This window comes from Haemaphysalis longicornis, unplaced genomic scaffold (genome assembly GCF_048455015.1).
Source record: "Haemaphysalis longicornis isolate Haplotype H1 unplaced genomic scaffold, Haemaphysalis longicornis Haplotype H1 scaffold_6, whole genome shotgun sequence".
NCBI lineage: Eukaryota > Metazoa > Arthropoda > Arachnida > Ixodida > Ixodidae > Haemaphysalis > Haemaphysalis longicornis.
In genome coordinates this window covers 183,928,139-183,950,017 of record NW_027526407.1, presented here as the reverse complement: position 1 = coordinate 183,950,017, position 21,879 = coordinate 183,928,139, and the positions used below count along the sequence as shown (strand labels likewise).

General features: G+C 46.0%; 1 non-coding gene across 1 annotated transcript; it reads right to left on the bottom strand.

Moving 5' to 3' along the window:
• Nucleotides 1–8,588: 8,588 nt before the first annotated feature.
• Nucleotides 8,589–8,660, bottom strand: Trnat-cgu (transfer RNA threonine (anticodon CGU)). Its single transcript has one exon. It is a non-coding gene; the product is annotated as a tRNA-Thr (tRNA).
• Between the last annotated feature and the right edge of the window lie 13,219 nt (nucleotides 8,661–21,879).

Sequence of the window (21,879 nt, the reverse complement as noted above, 5' to 3'; positions counted from 1 at the left end):
CCAGATGGGACGGTCCGCACATACGCACAGCAGGAGGCCACCTCGTGACGCCAAGTGGAACGTGCACATCGAGCGTCACCATAGACGGCACAACGTACCCTGCGGCGTTCGTCGTTCTGCCTAACTGCTCCCGCGACGTGATTCTCGGAATGGACTTTTTGACGGACAATGGCGCAATAATTGATCTGCAGACCAAGTCGATAACATTTTCCTCCAATCACTCCACGACGCCGCAGCCGAACCCCGATCACCGTGCTGCTGTCAGGATCGCCGACGATCACATCACCCTGCCACCCCGCGCAAGCTTGATGATCGCCGTCTACTGTGAGGATGCTGCTTCTGACATCGACGCTATCGTAGAGAGTAATCGAAGGTTGCTTCTCGACCGCGGTGTCTCCGTCGCAAGAAGCATTGCGCACTTTAAGCAACGCCAATCTCACGTTTTGGTCACTAATTTCACCGAAGAGTACCAGCATTTAAACAAGGGAGCTGCAATTGCGTTCCTCGAAGAAACGCAAGAAGCAAGTGATGTGATCGCAGTCGCCGACTTTGAACGCACACCCGTAGAAACATTCAAGCTCCCGCAGCCATTCGACGTGAATCCGGCGCTACCGCAAGAACAACGGAAAAAATTATTGGCTTTGCTGCGTCGCTATAGCGAATGTTTTTCGTCGAGCGCATAACTACGTCAGACCCCTCTAGCGAAGCACCGAATAATAACCGAAGATGGAGCCCGACCTACCCGACAGTCACCGTACCGCGTCTCTTCACACGAACGGGAAGCCATCCGGACTCAAGTCGACGACATGCTGAGCGATGACATTATACAGCCATCGAAAAGCCCCTGGGCTGCGCCCGTCGTACTCGTAAAGAAAAAAGACGGCACATTAAGGTTTTGCGTTGACTACCGGCGCCTGAACAAAATCACGAAAAAGGACGTGTACCCCCTCCCCCGAATCGACGACGCCCTCGACCACCTCTGCCATGCGAAGTACTTCTCATCGATGGACCTGAAGACCGGCTACTGGCAAATTGAAGTGGACGAGAGAGACCGAGAGAAGACTGCATTTATAACCCCAGACGGCCTATACGAGTTCAAGGTGATGCCGTTTGGGCTGTGCACAGCACCAGCGACGTTTCAAAGAGTCATGGACACTGTGCTAGCTGGCCTTAAGTGGCACACCTGCGTCGTATACCTCGACGACGTAGTGGTATTCGCCCGGACTTTCGACGAACACCTTGCAAGGTTGGAGTCTGTACTCGAGGCCATTCGTACGTCGGGGTTGACGCTGAAGCCTGAAAAGTGCCGTTTCGCATACGGGGAACTCAAGTTCTTGGGCCACGTCGTCAACGCCGCGGGAGTCCTACCTGACCCGGCAAAAACTTCAGCTATCGCGAACTTCCCTAGGCCGAAAGACAAGAAGGGCGTGCGGAGATTTCTCGGGCTGTGCGCATACTACCGGCGCTTCGTCGCAAACTTCGCACGCATTGCAGAGCCACTCACGCGCTTGACGAAAGATAGCACCCCTTTCAGCTGGGAAAACGACCAAGAAAAAGCATTCGGCGAGCTGCAAAAACGCCTGCAAAGCCCGCCCGTGCTCGCTCATTTCGACGGAAATGCCGAAACGGAAATGCATACGGACGCCAGTGATATAGGCTTGGGTGCCGTCCTTGTTCAAAAGCAAAGCGGCTGCGAAAGGGTAATCGCCTATGCTAGCCGTGGTCTGTCGAAGGAGGAGAAAAACTATTCTGCCTCTGAGAAAGAGTGCCTGGCTATTATATGGGCGATTTCAAAATTTCGCCCATACGTGTATGGAAGGCCATTCAAGGTTGTAACAGACCACCATGCGCTGTGTTGGCTCGCCAATTTGAAGGACCCCTCTGGCCGTCTTGGGCGGTGGAGCTTGCGCCTGCAGGAGTTCGACGTTACAGTCGTTTATAAATCCGGCAGGAAACACTCCGACGCCGACTGCCTGCCCCGCGCCCCCGTCGACCCACCACCACAAGACTCTGATGAAGACAGCGCGTTCTTCGGGATCGTGACGGAGAGCGACCTAGCCGCCCAGCAGCGTGCCGACCCCGACTTACGCGTCATAATCGAGTACCTCGAGGGATGCGACGTTGCCGTTCCTAGGACCTTCAAACGCAGCTTACCAGCATTCAGCCTGAGAAACTCCGTCCTTGTGAAGAAGAATTTCAGCCCCGGAACAAGAGCGAATTACCTTCTCGTCATCCCCGCGGACCTTCGTGACGACATTTTGGAAGCGTGCCACGACGACCCGTCTTCCGGACATCTGGGCACAGCCCGCACTATCGGAAAAATCAAGACGAGGTACTACTGGCCCGGCCTTACCTCTGACGTCACCCACTACGTCCGGAGCTGCCGTGACTGCCAGCGACGAAAAACGCCGCCGACAAGACCCGCCGGACTTCTGCAACCGATCGCCGTCCCATCGAGACCATTTCAACAGATTGGAATGGACCTTTTAGGCCCGTTCCCTACGTCACGATCACAGAACAAGTGGATTGTCGTAGCGACAGACTACATGACGCGCTACGCAGAGACCGCCGCTCTTCCGAGGGGGACTGCACAAGAAGTGGCGAAGTTCTTTATAAGCCAGGATGTGCTGCGACATGGAGCCCCGGAAGTCCTAATCACAGACCGCGGAACGGCATTTACTGCGGAGCTGATGCAAGGAGTATTACGCTACAGCAACACGGATCACCGAAGAACGACGGCGTGCCACCCCCAAACGAACGGACTAACAGAACGTCTGAACAAGACAATTGCAGATATGCTGTCAATGTACGTTGACGTTGAACATAAGACTTGGGACGAAGTGCTCCCGTATGTCACGTTTGCGTACAACACGGCTATCCAGGAGACGACACAGCTGACGCCGTTCGAGCTTGTCTACGGTAGAAGGCCGACTACGATGCTCGACGCCATGCTTCTGCACGTAGAAGACGACGGCCTCAACGCCGACGTCCACGGATATCTTCAACGTGCGGAGGAGGCCCGCCAGCTCGCTCGAGTTCGTATAACGGACCAGCAGCTGGTGGATGCGGGCCGCTACAACCTCCGACGCCGAGACGCCGAGTACCAACCAGGGGATCGTGTGTGGGTTTGGACTCCCATCCGACGACGCGGACTCAGTGAGAAGCTCCTGCGAAGGTATTTCGGACCCTACCAGATTCTACGACGTGTTGGCCAACTTACCTACGAAGTGATCCCCGATGGTGACTCCGGCACATCACGACGACGCACGCGGCCTGAAGTCGTCCACGTGGTTCGCTTAAAACCTTTCTACGGACGATGACGAACTTTTATTTTCATTTGTTCGGACTGTCGCTTATGTTAGCATCGGGTCGATGCACTCTTAGAGGGGGGGTAATGCCGCGAACCATACATTGGGTTTGTTTATTTGTGTTTTGCTTTTACCGCCCGGCTGCGCCGGTCTGTGTTATCTCTGCGCCAAGGGAAGCGCGTGTTCCATTCTTTCTTTCTGTGCCGCATGTGTTATCTGTTGTGATAGGGAGAGCATTCCGATCTAACGTGAACAGCCCAGAATAATCTTCTTGGATATACTATGTTCTCGATGCGAATCGACGTTTCGAGAACCACGCGCGCCAAAAGATAAAAAGCCTGCAGTGCGGACGCCGGGGCATTCGATTCGACGTCACTCGCCTGTGCAAGTCACTTTGTTGACCGCTGCTTCGCCGCCTCTGTATTCTTTTGAGTTGTTAGGGGAGCACAAGTTCGCTCCAATAAACGTGTTTCTCATTCAACACCACTGCATCGTCCTTGTCTTCGTGACAATATTACGTCCCGTATTGCATATCTTAGTTTTAAATAGACGCATGCGGAGCAATAGGTCAGTTGAACATTTCATTTGCTTATTCTGAGCAGCCGATTTACAAATGTGTGGAAGCAATGTTTTCTCATTCTTGAAAGATTCAGAATGTCCCACGCTTTGATTGCGAAGGAGCATGGGTGGAATAAAAAGCTTTTATTGTTTCTTGTAGACATGTTTGAACCTTATAAGTCGTGCTGAACAGTGAAACAATCTTGATTGTTCTAACATTCCTAAAAGACCCCGCCCTAAGTACGGGTAAATGCAGTATGTGATGATCTTAGGGTTCGGTGGTGGGAACCACGAGGCGTGCACACGTGGTCAATGAAAAACATAGGCCACAACACGAAGGGAAAGCAAAGCAGCATTATTTTATGTCGCCGAAACGGCACAAATGAATCATGGGTCAAAACAGGAAAAAACCGAAAGGTTGACACACGCGGACAAGGCGAAGGAAAAAAGGAGAAAACAAGAACCGGGATTCAGTCCTGCACCTTCCAGCAGTCCCGCGAAATCCCATTTCAGCGAGGGCAGCGAACGCACCACATACACGTGCAATGTGGACTGAGCTCAGATGGGTTGTTGCAGTCACAGTAGCTGAAGGTCATAGACGTGCTCATCCCGTTTGGCTGGACCCAGGTCACTCAAACCACACGTTGCTCGACCCGGTGGCGCAGCCCAGCTGGAACATGGGGCTACCCAGCGGGGTAGCACGTAACCTTCACCCAGACCCCTATGAGAGGCCGCAGGGGCGGCGGCCTAAAGGGGTGGTCCTCTTTAACCGTTGGAGTCCCTGAGGGCTCTTGACCAGACGCCCCGGCGCAAGTAAGGGGTGCACGTTGAGGTGGCGGGTACGAGAGATTGGTGCTACAGCACGGCCCCTCTTATACGGCGTTCGCTGGCGACGTCCGGGCGGGGAACCACTAGTGCCATCGGTAGCTGTAGATCCCGTTCGATGCTGTCCCAGTACACACAGAGCTCTCGCCTACCGATGGCTTCATGTGCTAGAAAAAACCTACTTCTGGAAGCCTGCAAAGCTATCCCGTGAATTTACGTTTTGCTCGCAGAAATTGGACCAAAGAACATTTTTTCAAAGTTCCACATCACGAAAGGTTACTGGCGTCTGCGACAGGACCTCTTCAAAAACATCTACAAGAGGTTGCTAGGCTTGTGACAGAGAACAGAGTGGTGACATAGAACCGACATGGAGGAGGCGGAGTTAGTTGCCAGCGGAAAGGAGCTGAAGCTCCATGATACCGGACTGTGCGAATGGCTTAATCGGAATGGAAGAGAGCCAGCAAGACCAACTTGATTGAAGAGCTGCACATCGAACGCGACCTGGCCTTAGAGGCGAAGCATCCCAGTTAAGGCGACCATGACGTAGCACCTGGGCGTCGACAGCTTCTGCCAGCACAGCGGGGACCGCGCTGCAGGGCTGGACACCCGTCTATATCCAGGCACCGACCTTTGCGCCGGGTAGCCTGGCCATCGTTCCCTCCTGCGGAGGCTCCCATGTTGTCGGACGGACCGCCTGCTCTTCCCACAGATCGATGCACCCAGGCATTGCGCCGGGGATCCCTCGGCTCGCGCCAAGTCATGGGGCCACCACTGTCCATGGTGGATCTACAGTTGCTGCACCGAAGGCAGTGGCGCCACAGATGCGAGCGCTACTCTACTGCCACCGGACACCCCAGAACGCGAAGACGTCGGGAAAGTCTACCTTTCTACCAGAGATGTGCCTTGCGACGCACCTGGAGAACTGTGAGCTAGTTATTGGCCTTATGAGTGACATTAGGCGGGTCTTAGAACGATTGGTTTAGTACCAGGACCATTCCATTAGGGTTTCCTTTTTGTAGAGCGTGTGTTTACTGTCGCTCTCTTTGCTGTGTTGTCTGCGTCTTGAGTTTTTGACATTTTCATGAATGCCTTGTTTCTTTTGCTGGAACTTCGTGTTGCTTCTCTATCTTTGGCGAAAAGAGTGTGTCGTCTCGTTGTTCGTAACACCACCGAACACTGACATTATAACACAGTCCCACCGTGGCTTTTCCAATGAAAAAAACTATACCAATATTTCCATTATTCCCCTGCCTATATACAAAACGTTTATTTTTGACAGCTATCTTTCTACTTTATGAAAGTATATTCTCTTCGCGGTGACATTCTACGCAAATATTTTACTTATTTAGTGAACGATTTCGGTTTCATACACGCTTATCCCTTTCAGTCACCGTGTCTCCTAATAGAGACGCGACTTTCTTCGCCGTGTTCGTCATGAAAACGAAAAACGCTAACGCTGCATATCGCTTGGGCTGGTGTTAGAAACCTGCGGAAGCGAAACGTAGCACCATGCAACCTGGAATCGCGGAACCGCACTCATAAATATCGTTTAAACTGAACGCCACCATGTGTTGTGGGAGCTCTGGTGTGTTGCCATCATAAGTTCTCTTTTTATGCGGCGTAAACCTTTATAAAGAGTAAAAGTACGGCTTTTTTGTGCAGAAATAATATTTAACATCCTTGTTTGTAAGCTGCCTCAGGATATTATTATTTTTATAGGGAAAAGCAGGATTGAGTAATTGTGTCTCCGCATGATGACGCGACGCCATTTCGGTAATAAATACTCCAGAAGAACTGAACTTTTTTTCTTCCTGGCACTTGACCCTGCCAAACCTCCAAGTAGAGAATTTTTCTGCAGTGAGTATAATATTTTTTTGTCACAAACAGTTACGTAAAACACAAACAACGCTTGCAAACCTGAAAACTTCTCCGCTCTTCTCTTCTAGTTAACTTTGGTAAAACCCCGGCCTTTTATAAATTTATATATTGTTTTCAAAATCCACTAGCCTCTTAAAAGTCACCAGTCCAAACATTTAATAAAATAAACAAGAATATCCACTCCGATATACTATGTTTTATTTACATTGATTGCAACAGATGGCAAGGGTGCAATTTACCAACTCACAGGTTTCCCTTGACGTATATTCTTTAGTACACGTCCAACAGTTTTTTTCTTCAAGGCAAAACTGCGTGGCGTGGTGGGCCACTATTTCTCGTTAATCAGTCACGGAGTGTTTGTAGGAAACGCTTTTGAAAGGAGGCACAGCATACTCAGCTTTTGTTTGTGTTTGTAGTTACAACAATTTTTTTATAAAAACCTTCCCGCTCCTATAAATAGCGTCCTCGTCGTACTCAAATTTTAGCTGTTGGTGCACCTACTGTTTTCAAGAGGCTTTAATACCACCAACATATTACTAGCCCCACCGTTTGTTACATTACGGAGGCGTACCTCAAGCGCCAGAAAAAACTAAGGAAAAAGTCATATGTTGGACGGGAAGAAAAAAATTAAGGGACAGTTTAGAGTTCGGCACTAAGCTTTACATCTCTGTTGAGGAAGTGAAACCGATAAGGACTATCACTAAATTTTTTCATGGTGGTTTTTTTATAAAACACAACACAAATAAACGCCTTGTATTAAACGGACGTTGGTTATTGTTTGCGAGACCCGAGTTTTCGCACGATAACCTACTGCTTATGTCAGAATGTAATTTTTTGATTTATTCCATACCAATCCACTATTCTTAAGTACTGCTTCGCTTTTGCTGTGGTAACCTCAATAACGCTAACCAGACGTCTTCAGAGTCTTCTTTTCGACAATTAGAGTAGAAGGTGGTTGCAAGACGTCAAAGTAGCATGAATAAATCGAGCTAAGACAAGACGAGGACAGAGAAAATGCTGCTTTACATCTCCTGCTGCGCTTTTTTTACAACGTTGCTTGAGGTGGTATGAGAGTGGTTTTCTGTCAGACATAAAGAACGCCTTATAGAATTACACTATTTAAATTTACCACAGCAGTTTTAACCTCTTCTAGGTACCTCAGTTGTTAACCAAGGCTGACCAATGGTAGACCAGTCTACCACATCTTGAGACGGATTCATTGAAGCGCATAAAACGAGGTACACCTTCATTGTGGTCCTTGCAGAACTTTCTAAACTAACAAGGGACTCGTGGTTAGAGCACCGATAATTTGAATGATCCAAAGGATTCATGACATTTTTTAACACGAAGGTATTTTATGCTCGGGTACACCATCATCTAACCGGCATCATGTCCGTCACGGAAATGACTTCGCCAGATTGAGTTTCATTGAAACGGCTGCGCCCGGATTTGTTCCACGAACTCTCAAGCCGCAACGCGAGCTACACAGCGCTCAGCCCAGTGCGCTACCAATTAAAGCGCCAGTAGACCTACGAACGCACAGTTTATCTTCAACAGTACTTTCTTCATTAAGATGCCATCTAGGAGATGCTGCAGTCCAGGAGATGTGACGCGAGGTAGTTCATGAGGAATGAGCGCTAACACTTTGGGCCTTGATGAAAGCATCATGTGGTACGGGGGACACGACTGAACATAGGCAACCTGCGCCATGGAACATAAAACCGAAGTCGAAACCTTTCGGTTTCGGCTTCGGTTCCATTTTGCTCACACGGTTTTTAAAGGAATGTGGTTTCAGGCGAATTTACGGAATTTTATATATATATATATATATATATATATATATATATATGTATGTATATATATATATAAATATATATATATATATATATATACAGAAAGAAAGGGCAGCAGTCTACAACGCCAAAGGAGGCATAGGGGTGTGGTTAGGCTCTTTTCTTTTTCACTAGGGTAATGAAGTAAACATTTTTTTACTATACAGAAGAAAGAAAGAAAAACACGCGCCCAGAGTGGGAACCGAACCCACGCCTTTGGATTACGTGTCGAATGCCTTACCAATTCGACTATCTGGGCAACTGTGTTCTCCTTCACTTTCTGGGCTATTTATATTTACTAGAAGTGTATCTGACCCTTGAGGGTGGTAGCCAGCGCCACTCTGACTACACGGGGAGAAGGGGACCTTCTTTTTAACCCCCGGGGCGTGACTCGAGCGTCAACAGCCTGTCATTAGCGGGTAACTGGCGGGAAGCCCTCTTATGCTACCTAGGCATCAAGGCTGCCAGAACCGAGACCCTCGCTAGGCTTTCGCAGAATAATATAGTAAGCAAATGAGGGGCTCGTTGAGGAAAATACAGAAAGAAAGGGCAGCAGTCTACAACGCCAAAGAAGGCATAGGGGTGTGGTTAGGCTCTTTTCTTTTTCACTAGGGTAATGAAATAAACATTTTGTTTACTATACAGAAGAAAGAAAGAAAGAAAAACACGCGCCCAGAGTGGGGACCGAACCGACGCCTTTCGATTACATGTCGAATGCCTTACCAATTCGGCTATCTGGACGACTGTGTTCTCCTTCACTTTCTGGGCTATTTATATTTACTAGAAGTGTATCTGACGCTTGAGGGTGGTAGCCAGCGCCGCTCTGCCTACACGGGGAGAAGGGGACCTTCTTTTCAACCCCCGGGGCGTGACTCGAGCGCCTACAGCCTGTCATGAGCGGGTAACTGGCGGGAAGCCCTCTTATGCTACCTAGGCATCAGGGCTGCCAGAACCGTGACCCTCGCTAGGCTTTCGCAGAATAATATAGTAAGCAAATGAGGGGCGCGTTGAGGAAAATACAGAAAGAAAGGGCAGCAGTCTACAACGCCAAAGGAGGCATAGGGGTGTGGTTAGGCTCTTTGCTTTTTCACTAGGGTAATGAAGTAAACAATTTTTGTACTATACAGAAGAAAGAAAAAAAGAAATATATATATATATATATAAATATATATATATATATATATATATATATATATATATATATATATATATAAATATATATATATATATATAAATATATATATATATATATATATATATATATATATATATATATAAATATATATATATATATATATATATATGTATATATATATATATGTATATATATATATATATATATATATATATATATATATATATATAAATATATTTATATATATATATATATATACAGCTATTTTTGTACTTCACTAGTTTACGTAGTTGCGGCCTGAAATTGTATGTCGTGCAGTCTTAAATCGCTGGGACGTCTTCGTACTGACGTGGTGTAAAGGGCGGTGCAGCAATCTCTACTAAATATTCATAACATTGAAAATAAACAAAAGCGGTGTTTAAGAAATACCCAAATATTGGTGTAACGTGGGGTGCCTCGTTCCTCGAAGTAATTTCTTGACTGACTCTGCACTTCCAGATCAAAAAGGAAGACAAGACGTTAAAGAAATGCCCGAAGAGCTACAAGACGCCCTATATTTTAACGAAAAAACTGTGGTTGATGCCTCTTTAACAGGAATCTGCAAAACAAGAATGTGAGATTTGCCTTCACAGGAGCAGTTATTGTTCATCCGTATGAACTTGCACAGGTGCTATTTGTGTTACGTCGATATAACATGATTAGACGCAGCAACGTTAGACACTGAATTGTATGGCAGGAAGATTGTGTAAATCCGACAGAATTCACAGACATTTGAAAACCGCGCAAACGAAACGGAACCGAAGCCGAAACCGCAAGCCTTAAGTGGCAGAGGGTGCCCAAATTCCCCGCGTCCCACGTACACGAAGCCGCTGGTTTCCTGATGAGCTACCTCGCTTCACGTCTGTACTGCAGCGTCTCGTAGATATCATGTTTATAAAGAAAGTACTGTTGAAGATATTATGAGCGTTCGTAGTTCTATTGAAGCTTGAATCCGTAATATTTTTGCAGAGCGCTGTGTACCTCCCGTTGGGGAAATAGAGTTCATAGCTGAGTCGCGAGCACAGCCGCATCAATATAACGTATTCTGGCGAAGTCATTGCCTTGACGGATATGACGCCAGTCAGATGTTGGTGTACCCCAGCATAAAACACTTTCGTGTTAAAAAAAATGTCATGCACCCTTTGGGTCACCCACAAATCTTTGTGGTCTGCTCAGATTTTTTTTTAGTGCACAAAGTTCTGTTAGGACAGCTCTGAAGGTCTTTGACCAATTTGTGCACCTCGTTTATGATGCTTCAATGAACGCAATTGAAACGGCGGTAGACTGGTTTACAATTGGTCAACCAAGGATACCCCCTGAGGTAAACAGAAGAGGTTAAAACTACTGTTGTATATTTATATATTCAAATTGGTAAAAGGAGTACATTATGCCTAGCAGGTAAGCACTCTCATACAACAGCAAGCAATGTTTTCACAAAACCGCAGACAGAGACGTAAAGCAGCTTTTTCTCTGTCCTCTTCCTGTCTCGGTTGGGTATATTCTTGCAACTTTGACACCTTGCAAACCAACCTCTTTGATAATTGTCGCATCCAAATGTTCCCCACGTAAGATAAAATCTGAAGACACCTTTCTAGCGTTGTTCAGGTTACCACCGCAGTAGATAATAAAGTATTAAAGAATAGAGGATTGGCAAAAAAAAAACATTCTTCTGACATACGTTGTCCGTTATTGTGCTGAAACCATGGTCTTTCAAAGAATAACCCAAATATGTTCAATACGAGGCGTCTGTGTGTTGTTTTTTATAAAAAAGAACACCCATATAAAAAATTGAGGTTTCGTGCTTAGCGATTTCACTTCATCAGCACGAATCTAAAGCTGAGTTCCGAATTCAAAATGTATCCCTAATTGTTTACTTTTGCTGCAAAATACGGCTTTTCCTCCGTTTTTTTCTTTCGCGCTTGCAGTACTTCTCAGTGATAGTGACAAAAGACGGCGCCGTAATAAACTTATTGTGGCATAAAGCCTATTAGAAACAATAGATGATTCAACAGGTAAAATTTTAGTACGACAGAGACCGTTTTTATAAGAGCGCAAAGGTTTTTATAATAACATAGTAGTGAATACAAACTTAAATAAAGGCTGAGTGCGCTGTTCCTGCTTTCAAATGCGTTTCGAAAAAACACTTCGGGACTGATGAATGGCCAAAGAGCAAAGAATGTCTCAAACGATACACAGTTTTGCCTTCAAGAAAATAATTGTACACGTGTACAAAATATCATAGGTCAAGGGAATCCTGCGAATTCGTAAATTGCACCCTTGCCAGCTGTTCGAAACCCTGAAGAATAAAACAGTGTATATCGAAGTGGATATTCTTGTTTATATTATTTGAGTCGTGAAATACTGTAAATTAGGTGGCTAGTGGGGATTGAAAACAATGCATAAATTTATAACAAAAAAAAACGCGTTTTAGCAAGGTTTAGTAGAAGGAATTAGCGCTGAAGTTTCAGGTTTGCAGTCGTTTTTTTTCTTTTATGTAAATGTGAATCAAACTTTAACCATTCCCTACATATTATATAGTTTGCGTAGGATGATCACCACAAAGAGCATATACTTGTTAATAAGCACAGAGAAAGCTATCAATATAAAACGTTTATATAGAGCCGGTAAAACAAATAAAATATTGGGACATTTTTTTATTGGAAAAGCCACGTTGGGAGTTCATCTCGTGGTACTAAGGGTGGGGTAATTTCAGAACGTAAGGATGTTGAATACTGTTTCACTGTTCTACACTCCCTATACTTTCAACCATATCTACGAGAAAGTAAACAAGCTCTTTTTCTTCCCATGCTCGTTCACTATCAAAGCGTGTAACGTTCCGAATTTTTCAAGAAAGAGAAAACTTTGCTTCACACTTTTCTAAACAGGCAGCAAAGAATAACAAACTCTACCGTGCGACTGGCTCATTTCTCTGCGTGCTTCTACTTAAGACTAAGATATGCTTTACGGGAATTTCGCACTCTAAAAAACACCTGTTTCCCAATCACAAATTTTCGAGACATACTTACTTTCGAATGTAAAAGAAATTTTATGTGTATTTTATATCTTTCAAAATTAGCTGTGTGCATTTGGTGACAAAAAATCAGTAAAACACTTCTTAAGGAATACCAGAATTTGAAATTCATGTATATTTCGCAACACACGGAATTCTGTGTAACATATAGCAGTACAATTCCTGTGGGACATTTGTGTGTTCGACCTGATGCTCAAGCTTACTGAGCATTCTGATTTGGCATTTCTATCTGGAGATTCAAAACATCTCCCAAGCAATTTTCCCATTTAAACATTAAATTTTATTCGGGGAATAAACTTTTTCCCAGAAGAAATCGGTCACTCAGATTACCATTCGCATAATATAGAAGCTGATAACCTGGAATGTAAGAGAATGGTTGGAGTAAAGTTGTAGAATGATAAACCCAATATGTCTTCATTGAAGCACTGAAACGTGGGAGAACCAAACAAACACACGTACTTGGATTTTTTAAATTTAAATAAAGTGAATAAAACACTTCTTTCTAGTACCAAAGAGACAATAAAACAGTCAGTGCAATACCTATCCATTTTAAATTTTTGATTATGTTTTTTTTAATCTTTGAGTCAATGGTTAATTGTGAAATGCCAGCTTTTTTCAAGAAAACGCTACTGCAGTCTTTCTCTTGTGGGTGGAGCTATCAGCTGCTACCGGTGGTAAATGTAGGCTTTATTGATTTGTTAGCAGCCGATTTTTAGCAATTGCATAGGCTTTGTCACTGAAACAAGTTGGCGATCCAGGGTGCAAGTATGTTTCAGGTAAATTGTGAAAGCTGCAAACCGCCTTGTGGTATAATGCTGCATTATGCGCAGTGATTCGTCTACTTAAAATTATGTCTTCTAATTTCATGATTTTCTTCATAACAGTTGTAGCCATACTTTCACATTTATGTGGTCGAGTTTTTTAAAATTCATAAAAAGCTAGAGACACAACTTTTGGTATTCTATAAAAGTTTGAAGGTGCATTTGCAGTTCAAAGGCGTGGATCACGTCTTGCAGCCGATCTTCAGGACACCAAGTAGTTGATTATGCTCGATTTTGGAGCAGCATGAGTGTACAAAAAAGTCTTAAAGCTTTTCTAGGTTTTTTTAAGAAAAGATGTCACACACAAGAATATTTCACACGTTATTGTACGCCAGTATTTTTACATTTGCCTGGTCGAGGGGGAGACACCTTCAGAGGAGTTTTTTTGTACGCTTTCACAAGTCCTCATTAACGTTCGCCTATTCTATAAAAAAATCAGTGACACATTAAGTTCATAATATGTAATCAAAGAAAGAACCACTATCCCCCATAAAAAAGTATGTACCTGGCGAATATTAGGTAAGCCTCTAGTCTGGTTGTTTCTTCATCAAATTAAGAAAAAAGGTAGTTCCAAGCGTCTGGTAAATTCGGCTCTAGGAAGTTCCCTACTACAATATTTATAAAGAGACGTTGTACCATACGACCATCCACAAAACAACTCCAGAAGAAACATTTCACATTCGAATTCGTGCAAAGTATAACAATTTGAGGGCAAAAGTAACAGGGTAACATAACAAAACGTTTATGGCATTGCCTAAATATTGTCGTTAGAAATTTTCCTAAATGTGAAAACTTTTAGAATATATGGTCAATTGCCCGCGACTTACCCTGCAAGTAGCCTTAAATTGTTTACTAGGAAGGCTACGATGAGGTCGGAGTCGAACGATCAAGGTGCTGAATATAAGTTCTGGTTATTTGCAAACAATAAACATCTATTTAGTTGTTAAGTCAAGAACTACGCCTAAAGTAATGCTCTAACCTAGAGAACTAGAAAAACACGGTGATGATAACAATGCACAGAGATGGTTAAGGAGCCATAATGAATAGGGTTTTGCTGATGATTCGTGCCCACAATACAATACACGAATTTTGTTCCAGAATAAATTTTAAGCGTAAACTCGGTGGCTGTGTGGTGAAGAAGGATCACCATTTATAGACATACTTCTGGCAACCTCATGTACTCTTATAGTACTGATGACCAGATATAAATGAATATTTTTGCACTGCCGCTATGGCGAAGCTCCTCTTTCTCGGGCCGTGTCCCGTCCCTCGTTACTACCATGTACATACCGCTGATGATGCTTCTGGCCAGATGGCACTAGAGATAGGCTAACTAAAGATTGGACGAAGAGGTTGAAACGTTCAACGCGTTCGTACCTACCCATCAAGTAGGAGAGGAAGAAGAGGTTGTCGTTCGTTGTATGCGAGCTCTAGACACATTCCGCAATACGGGACACGAGACGCTCTGCAGAAGCTGACCGCGAAGGTGTCCAAAATGTCACACACGGAGTTTACCAACTTACCATTGGAGATTGTCATTGTCCCAAACAAGCCCTACATGATCACCAATAACATCGACGTCGTAGACGGGCTTGTTAATGAAGCGGTGGGAAGTCTCAATGGAGCGGTGTTAAGTCTTTGCGAGCGAGGAGTGGTGGTCTTGAGGCAGTGGTGCCCGGTGTCGATCCCACGACTTTCTTGCCGCGACGGGGGGTACCTGGCGCTCTTCCCACTGCGCTACAAACCGAGACGCGAGCAAGGCAACAAAGGCGCCTTATGTTCTTCACTTATTATGTTCTTCACGTGTTGTCAACGGGACCTATAAGAACGTGTCGAGTTCCATTGACGCGGCGACGCTCGGTTTCGATCCCACGACTCCCTGGCCACGACAGAAGGTTCGTGGTGTTCTTCCCAGTGCGCTACGGAGATGCGAGCATGGCTATGAACCGGCCTTATGTCCTTCACTCATTCAGATGGTGCGCGCCACCAGGAAGATGTATAACAGCGTGTGGAGTCTTTGTATGATGCGCGGGAGAATGTTTCATGGTTTTAGCGATAAGCATTTTAGCTTCGGCCCTCTCATCATCATTGTCTTCGTGGAGATGGCAGGATTCTTCGGTATATTTGAAGCGTAGGGCACTTAAGGGGCCTCTTACTATCAGTGTAACACACCAACACAAAAGAAACCGCTCACCCCGAAGAACAATTGACGGTTTCATAGATGGGAGAGACTGCTACGTTTGAATCACCTAACAACACAACAAAAAGGTCTTCCGTACCAACAACAAACCCACCTGTAGGTGCATGACCCCTTCCTTCCACACCGCAACTGTGCACGTATATACCGGCAACCGGATATTTGCGTGTGCTTAGGCATGGATATTCTAGCGAAAACGTCACTCAGATTGCCTTTGGAATTGAAGACATTTAAGGGGTAACGTCGGCGTTGTAAGGGGGCAAGTTGCACTTGCGAAAAGGATCATTTGCTCTTCCCAGCTACATCACCACGTATTGGTAATTTGAGAGGGCAACAGCGGGGGCTACGCGTTCGGCGTTTACGGCTTTTGTTCATTTTTACGCCCATTCGCGCCTCTGTTGATTCTCCGCATTTATCTGACGACGTGAACGCCTTACCTCTTACGCAGCGTGCAATGATGCATAAGTGGTGGAGATAGGAATACCCAGGAAATAACACAAATAAAAGTAAATAGCCTTCAACAGATTAAAAACTAGATAGTAGGACATATAGTGCTTCGAAGTAACTCATGTATTTAAACGCAGTCCTCGCGTCTTGTTTGTGAGGAATCCACATTGGGTTGGTTCTACCATACTAGGCAATAAAAATTGGCCACCACGACGAAAACAAAATGTCTTATTCAAGGTTCCGCAGAAAGGCTATAGCAGGTGCCAAATGAGAGCAAGTAGAAAATGAACAGCCTTTCCACTCCTGCAGTTCACGGCCGAAAAGGAAACAAGATAAATAAATGAATACGAGCTGTCGCAGCTGTAGGTTCATCAGCACTGTGATGGCAGCCAAATTCAATGAACAAATGTTTGTTCACCTCATCAAAGGATGAGGGAGACAGAAGGGAAGAGCGATATGTGGTAGCAAGGAGGAAAGAATGGCCCCAATGCCCTTATGTCGAATCACTCCTCAAAACTTCCATCAGCCTCTACGTTGAGAGAAACTGCACCATTTGTTGTGTTACAAGTTTTCTTTTGGTTGTGTAATGACAGTGTTCGGTTAGTGGCAGGCATAGAGAAAATCTGGTAGCCGTAGGAATGATAAGAGGAAGCGGGCGATTCTATAAGCGGACTCTAAGCGTCGGTTTGAAAACAGAGACGTGCATTTCGTGAAGCTTAACTAACCCTGTTAATTTTTGCTTGCCAGTAATGCATTCTTGTGTGTTCAGAGGTACTTGCAGCAAATTCATTTCTACGAAAGAGTTCTTGCTTGTGGTATTTATGTTTTTTATTTTTGGTGTATTTATTTATTTATTTATTTACTTTTCTATTGATTTATATGATCTGCGGTAGAGGAATTTGTTTTTTTTCTGGCATTTCTCTCGCTGCCTCAGTTCGCATTCTTTAGATTTGTGAGCTATCTATCTTTCATTTCGCTTGATGTGTCTATAGCGATAACTCAACACCAAACGCATACGTTGCGTTGCAACCCCGTTCTTCGTTAGTTCAAAAATTTTCATTTCGTATTATTTAAAGCAGAAGCGTACAGCAGAGCATAAATGTCACCCACCCTGCTGTCGTTTTTTCCCCATATGATGTCACTCACCTGCTGTCGGTCTTATCGGTGTTGCATTTATAACAAGAAACAAGTGAGTTGCCGGGTACATACACCATAAAGTCTTTAGATGTAAGACCCGATAGCGCTACCTCATCTTCAATGGAGCACTTCGCACAGAGCTGCTTGGAATCACAGTTCCTGCTCTCCGAGCGCTGAAGTTTACGCTAACGAAAGCTGCTACAACGGCTTTGTGCAAGAGAAAGAGCTTCTCTGCACAGAATCGGCAATTGATGAAACCATGTGCCCTTTCTGTCTTCTCCATACCAGTATCATTGTCGGCAAGACTACGTTCCACATTCGGTTTTTTGTAACTACACCAGATTACAGCTTGAGGCGCGACCTATATTTTGGGTGCGCAGACGGACTTCCCGGTTGACGGCAACTCTTATTTCTGTTGCTGCTTCATGAGCTCGAATGACAGAAGATAGTAAGACTTTAAGGAAAGTCACCGATGAGCCGTGTAACGGTATCCAATCAAGAGTGGCTCACCGGGCTATGAACCAACGGTGGGAGAAATAACTTACTGCGCAGATGATGCGCTTTATGAATCGTCAAGCAAAATTTCTGTCATAGCAACTGACGTAGCAATATTACCCTGCTTCCCTTTTTCCAGTTAACGTTTGTGTCTGGCTGGCTCAGCCGTAGTTTCTTGTTGGCTGTGGTGACGTACTTTCGTGGACCCTTGATGAGCATGGCTGATTGCGGACGCCTATAGCACACGGCAAAATAAAAAAATGAGCCTAAAAATGCTACCGCGTTTAAAAATAATTTGGTGCGCTCATAACTGAGCATACTCCCGTCGGCGTACTCCCGTTGCCATAAACACGTCGCCGGACCTCCTATTATTGTACCTGACAGCAACGTTCGTAGAATAGAATTAAAAAGTCTACCTTCAAAAAGAAGGCATCTCAATCGTGTCGTTCACAGCGCTTTTTTTCTCGGTAACTTGCTACTGCCGAAAATGGACCACGCGTTCAAGAAAGGCTTAGCCAATCACTCGTCCTAAGCACTCACTGTTACGTGGATGGATATATATTTTTTTCCGTTGTTATTCACGAATGCCCACCCGCGGCTTTTGCAGGTGTGAAACACCATCCGAGAATGCCCCAGGCCGATTGTGGCTGCTCGCGTGGTGCGGGAAAAGTACAGTATCCGGTTTGGAGACCTTGGGATTCGCTCCATTGAAGACACACACGTGTTGGTGTTCCTAGCCTCACGCTTAGATGCTCATCGGTGTGTTCACGTCCGCCTGCCGCCCGCTTGTCAGGCGGAAATATGTGCAGGCATGTTTTTCGAACGCTTTGCAGATGTAAGGCCATTATATCTCGTTACCAGTTTCCTGGCTTCATCATAGCTCCTAGAAGGATCACAATACCTGGGCCGTTCCTCCTTTCTGTAGCCAAGGCAGAGCGAAGAAAACAGAAATGGAGGGAGTTGTCTACCACATTCAAGGACCAACTGAAGCTGAAACACAAAAGGCAGTGGCTATGATAGAATTAATCCCCTCCATGTGTACCCATGCGCAGTCATGCACGCTTGCCTGTATCTTGTTATACGCCCACTATCGAGCCGTGTATATAAGCGCCCGTCTCTGTCAATAAATGCTGATTGCCAGACCAGACTTCGTGCGTGCTACATGGTGGCAGTGGCGGCCGATAAGAACGACGACGGCCGATAGCGAGAGCGGCAGCGGTGGCCGACAGCAGCGGATCTACGAGATAGCAAGCCACGCCGGGCGGCGTTCAGCTTCGCTTCGCAGATCTTCGCAATGTCCGACCCACTACGCCAGCAAGCAGCCCCGGTCACCCCGCTACTTCCACCCCCAAAAGCCCTGGATACCTCCGCGGACGTGTGGCAGAGCTGGACAACGTGGAAGCAGTTTTAACTGTTCGCCGCGGCTACCTGCCCGAACCAACAGCCCAAAGAGGTACAGGCCACCACCTTTCTCATGGTTATTGGAGACGATGCTCATAAAACCTACAGCACGTTTGTGTTTGAGGAAGGTGTAGAGAAGTCGGACATAGCAGTCTTAAAGAAGAAGTTTGAAGCATTCTACAAACCGTCACTTCACCTAGCGTACCACGAGTATCGTTTTGAAATACGAGACCAGCGGGACGGAGACAGCTTTAATGACTGGCTAACCAAAATGAGGGTATTGGCCAAGAGTTGCGAATTTGGCGAAATGAAAGAACGCATGCTACGGAGCAGAATTATCCTTGCCGTGAACGATAAAAAGCTTCAGGAAAGGCTTATTTCGGAGAACGGGAATTTTGCCAAAACAGTGGAAATATGCCGCACCCGAGAACAGGGCAAAGAGCAATGCAAGGCAATTCAAGCAGGTGCTCATGGCAAACCCAATATCAATGCAGTCTCCGAAAAAGAACTGATCCGTTGCGGCTGGTGCGCCAGAAAGCACGAGGCTAATCGCAGATGCCCGGCAAAAAGACGCACATGCAACAGGTGTGTCCAAAGCAATCTTTTCGCTGTCGCGTGCAGAACAAAAAGTGATAAGGCGCGCGTAAGCACAGACCGGCTTGCAGCAGTTGAAGCCCAGGAAGAGACTTTCTGGATTGACGCGTTCTCAGGTAACGCCGAGAAAAGCGATCGCCTGTCAGCGACAGTGAAAATAGAAGGGACGCCCGTCTAGTGCAAACATGACACCGGTGCCAATAGTTCGGTGATATCGAAAAAGAAACTGCATGAAATAACCGACAAAAGAGTCGAGAGTTGCGACCACATGCTGAATTCGTTTTTTGACCACCAGAAAAAGGCAACACGAGGTATACGCCTGGTTGTCGCCGGAACTGAGTCTAGCTTAGAAGCTAACTTTTTCGTCGTTGAAGACGACGTTCCCGTAACACTCAGTGGGGCTGTCGCAGAACAGCTTGGGTTACTGCGCAGACTTGCGGCGGTGGAGCAACCACAGCTTTACGAAGTTGTATTCAACGGCCACGGCATGCTCACAGGTGTTACCTATCACATGAAGCTTAAGCCAGAAGCCCAAGGCGTGATGAGGCCGCCAAGAAGGATCCCAATAGCGCTACAGGAAAAAAATAAAGCGGAACTCGACCGCATGGAGGAAGCGCAGGTGATCAAAAAAGTAACCGAGCCAACAGAGTAGTCTAGCCACATCGTGGTGGTCGAAAAGAACGGCAAGACGCGAATTCGCATGGACCCTACAGAACTAAACAAAGCTCTACAGAGGAAGCACTACCCTATGCCGGCTTTGGAAGATATCGCGCCATCTCTTGGTGGTGCTCGGTATTTTTCAACGCTAGACGCTCCGTCAGGGTTCTGGCAAATAAAGCTCAATGATGAGAGCTCTCGAATTTGCACCGCGAGCACTCCTTACGGCCGTTACTGGTTTCTGCGTATGTCTTTCGGGATCTCGTCTGCTCCGGAAGTTTTCCAGCGTGCAATGCACAAGGTCATGGAAGGCCTCAAAGGTGTTGCCATCGTAATGGACGACATTCTTGTGTGGGGCCGTACCAAAGAGGAACATGACAGGAACCTGGAAAACGTTCAGCAGCGATGCCGACTGCACAATTTGAAGCTAAATCGAAAGAAGTGCCGTTTTTTGCACGACACTGTCAGATACCTAGGTCACGTTCTGACACGTGATGGGCTGAGCTTGGACCCGGACAGGCTGCACGACATCCTACAAGTTAAAGAGCCAAGCGACAAGAAAGAGCTGCAGACCTTCCTAGGAATGGTCAACTTCGTCTCACGGTTCATTCCGATCATGTCGACGGTTACCACTCTATTACGAGAGCTTTTGAAGAAGGATGTCGCATGAGTTTGGGAGGACCGCCACCCACATAGCTTCATGGCTCTCCGAGAGGCGCTCTCAAAAGCTCCAGTGCTGGCGTACTTCACACAGGGTCATCCTATCACATTGTCAGTCGACGCAAGTCAAAGTGGAGTTGGCGCAGTAATAATTCAGAATGGCCACTCCCTAGCGTATTCGTCTTGTTCTCTAACGGAAACGCAACTGAGGTACGCTCAGATCCAAAACGATGAAGGCACGCGCGCGAACTGCACTCTATTGGCCAAACATAAACAATGACATTGAAGAAGCAGCGCGGCGTTGCCCGGAATGCCAGAAGCACAGGCCCAGAAATGCTCGAATGCCTCTATTGAGCCACGAAATTCCAAGTTTACCGTGGTAAGTCGTTGGCGCCGACTTTTTCTATTGTAACGGAAACGAGTACTTGGTTGTTGATTTCTATTCCTTCTTCGTTGAAATGAGAGCAGGGACGTCGACATCTGCTAACCATGTGATTTCCGCTTTCGCAGACATCTTTGCGACTCATGGGTTTCCGCTCCAACTCTGCACCGATAATGGACCACCATTCACCAGCCAGCAGTTTCGGGACTTCATTGGTAAGGTTGGCACCAACCACGTTTGCTCCAGTCCTTATCACCCGCGCTCAAATGGTATAGCGAAAAGAGCCGTACAAGAGCCCAGGAAACTGGTAAAGAAGCATCCATTTGGATCGGTAGACCTTTTCGCGGCATTGCTCGAATGAAGGAACTCTCCCCGTGACCCATGTTTGCATTCTTCATCGCAACGACTCATGGGAAGGTTGACGAGAAGCCTGCTGGCCGTTCCTGCCATCCACCTCCAGCCACGGGTCATACCTCCTCGAG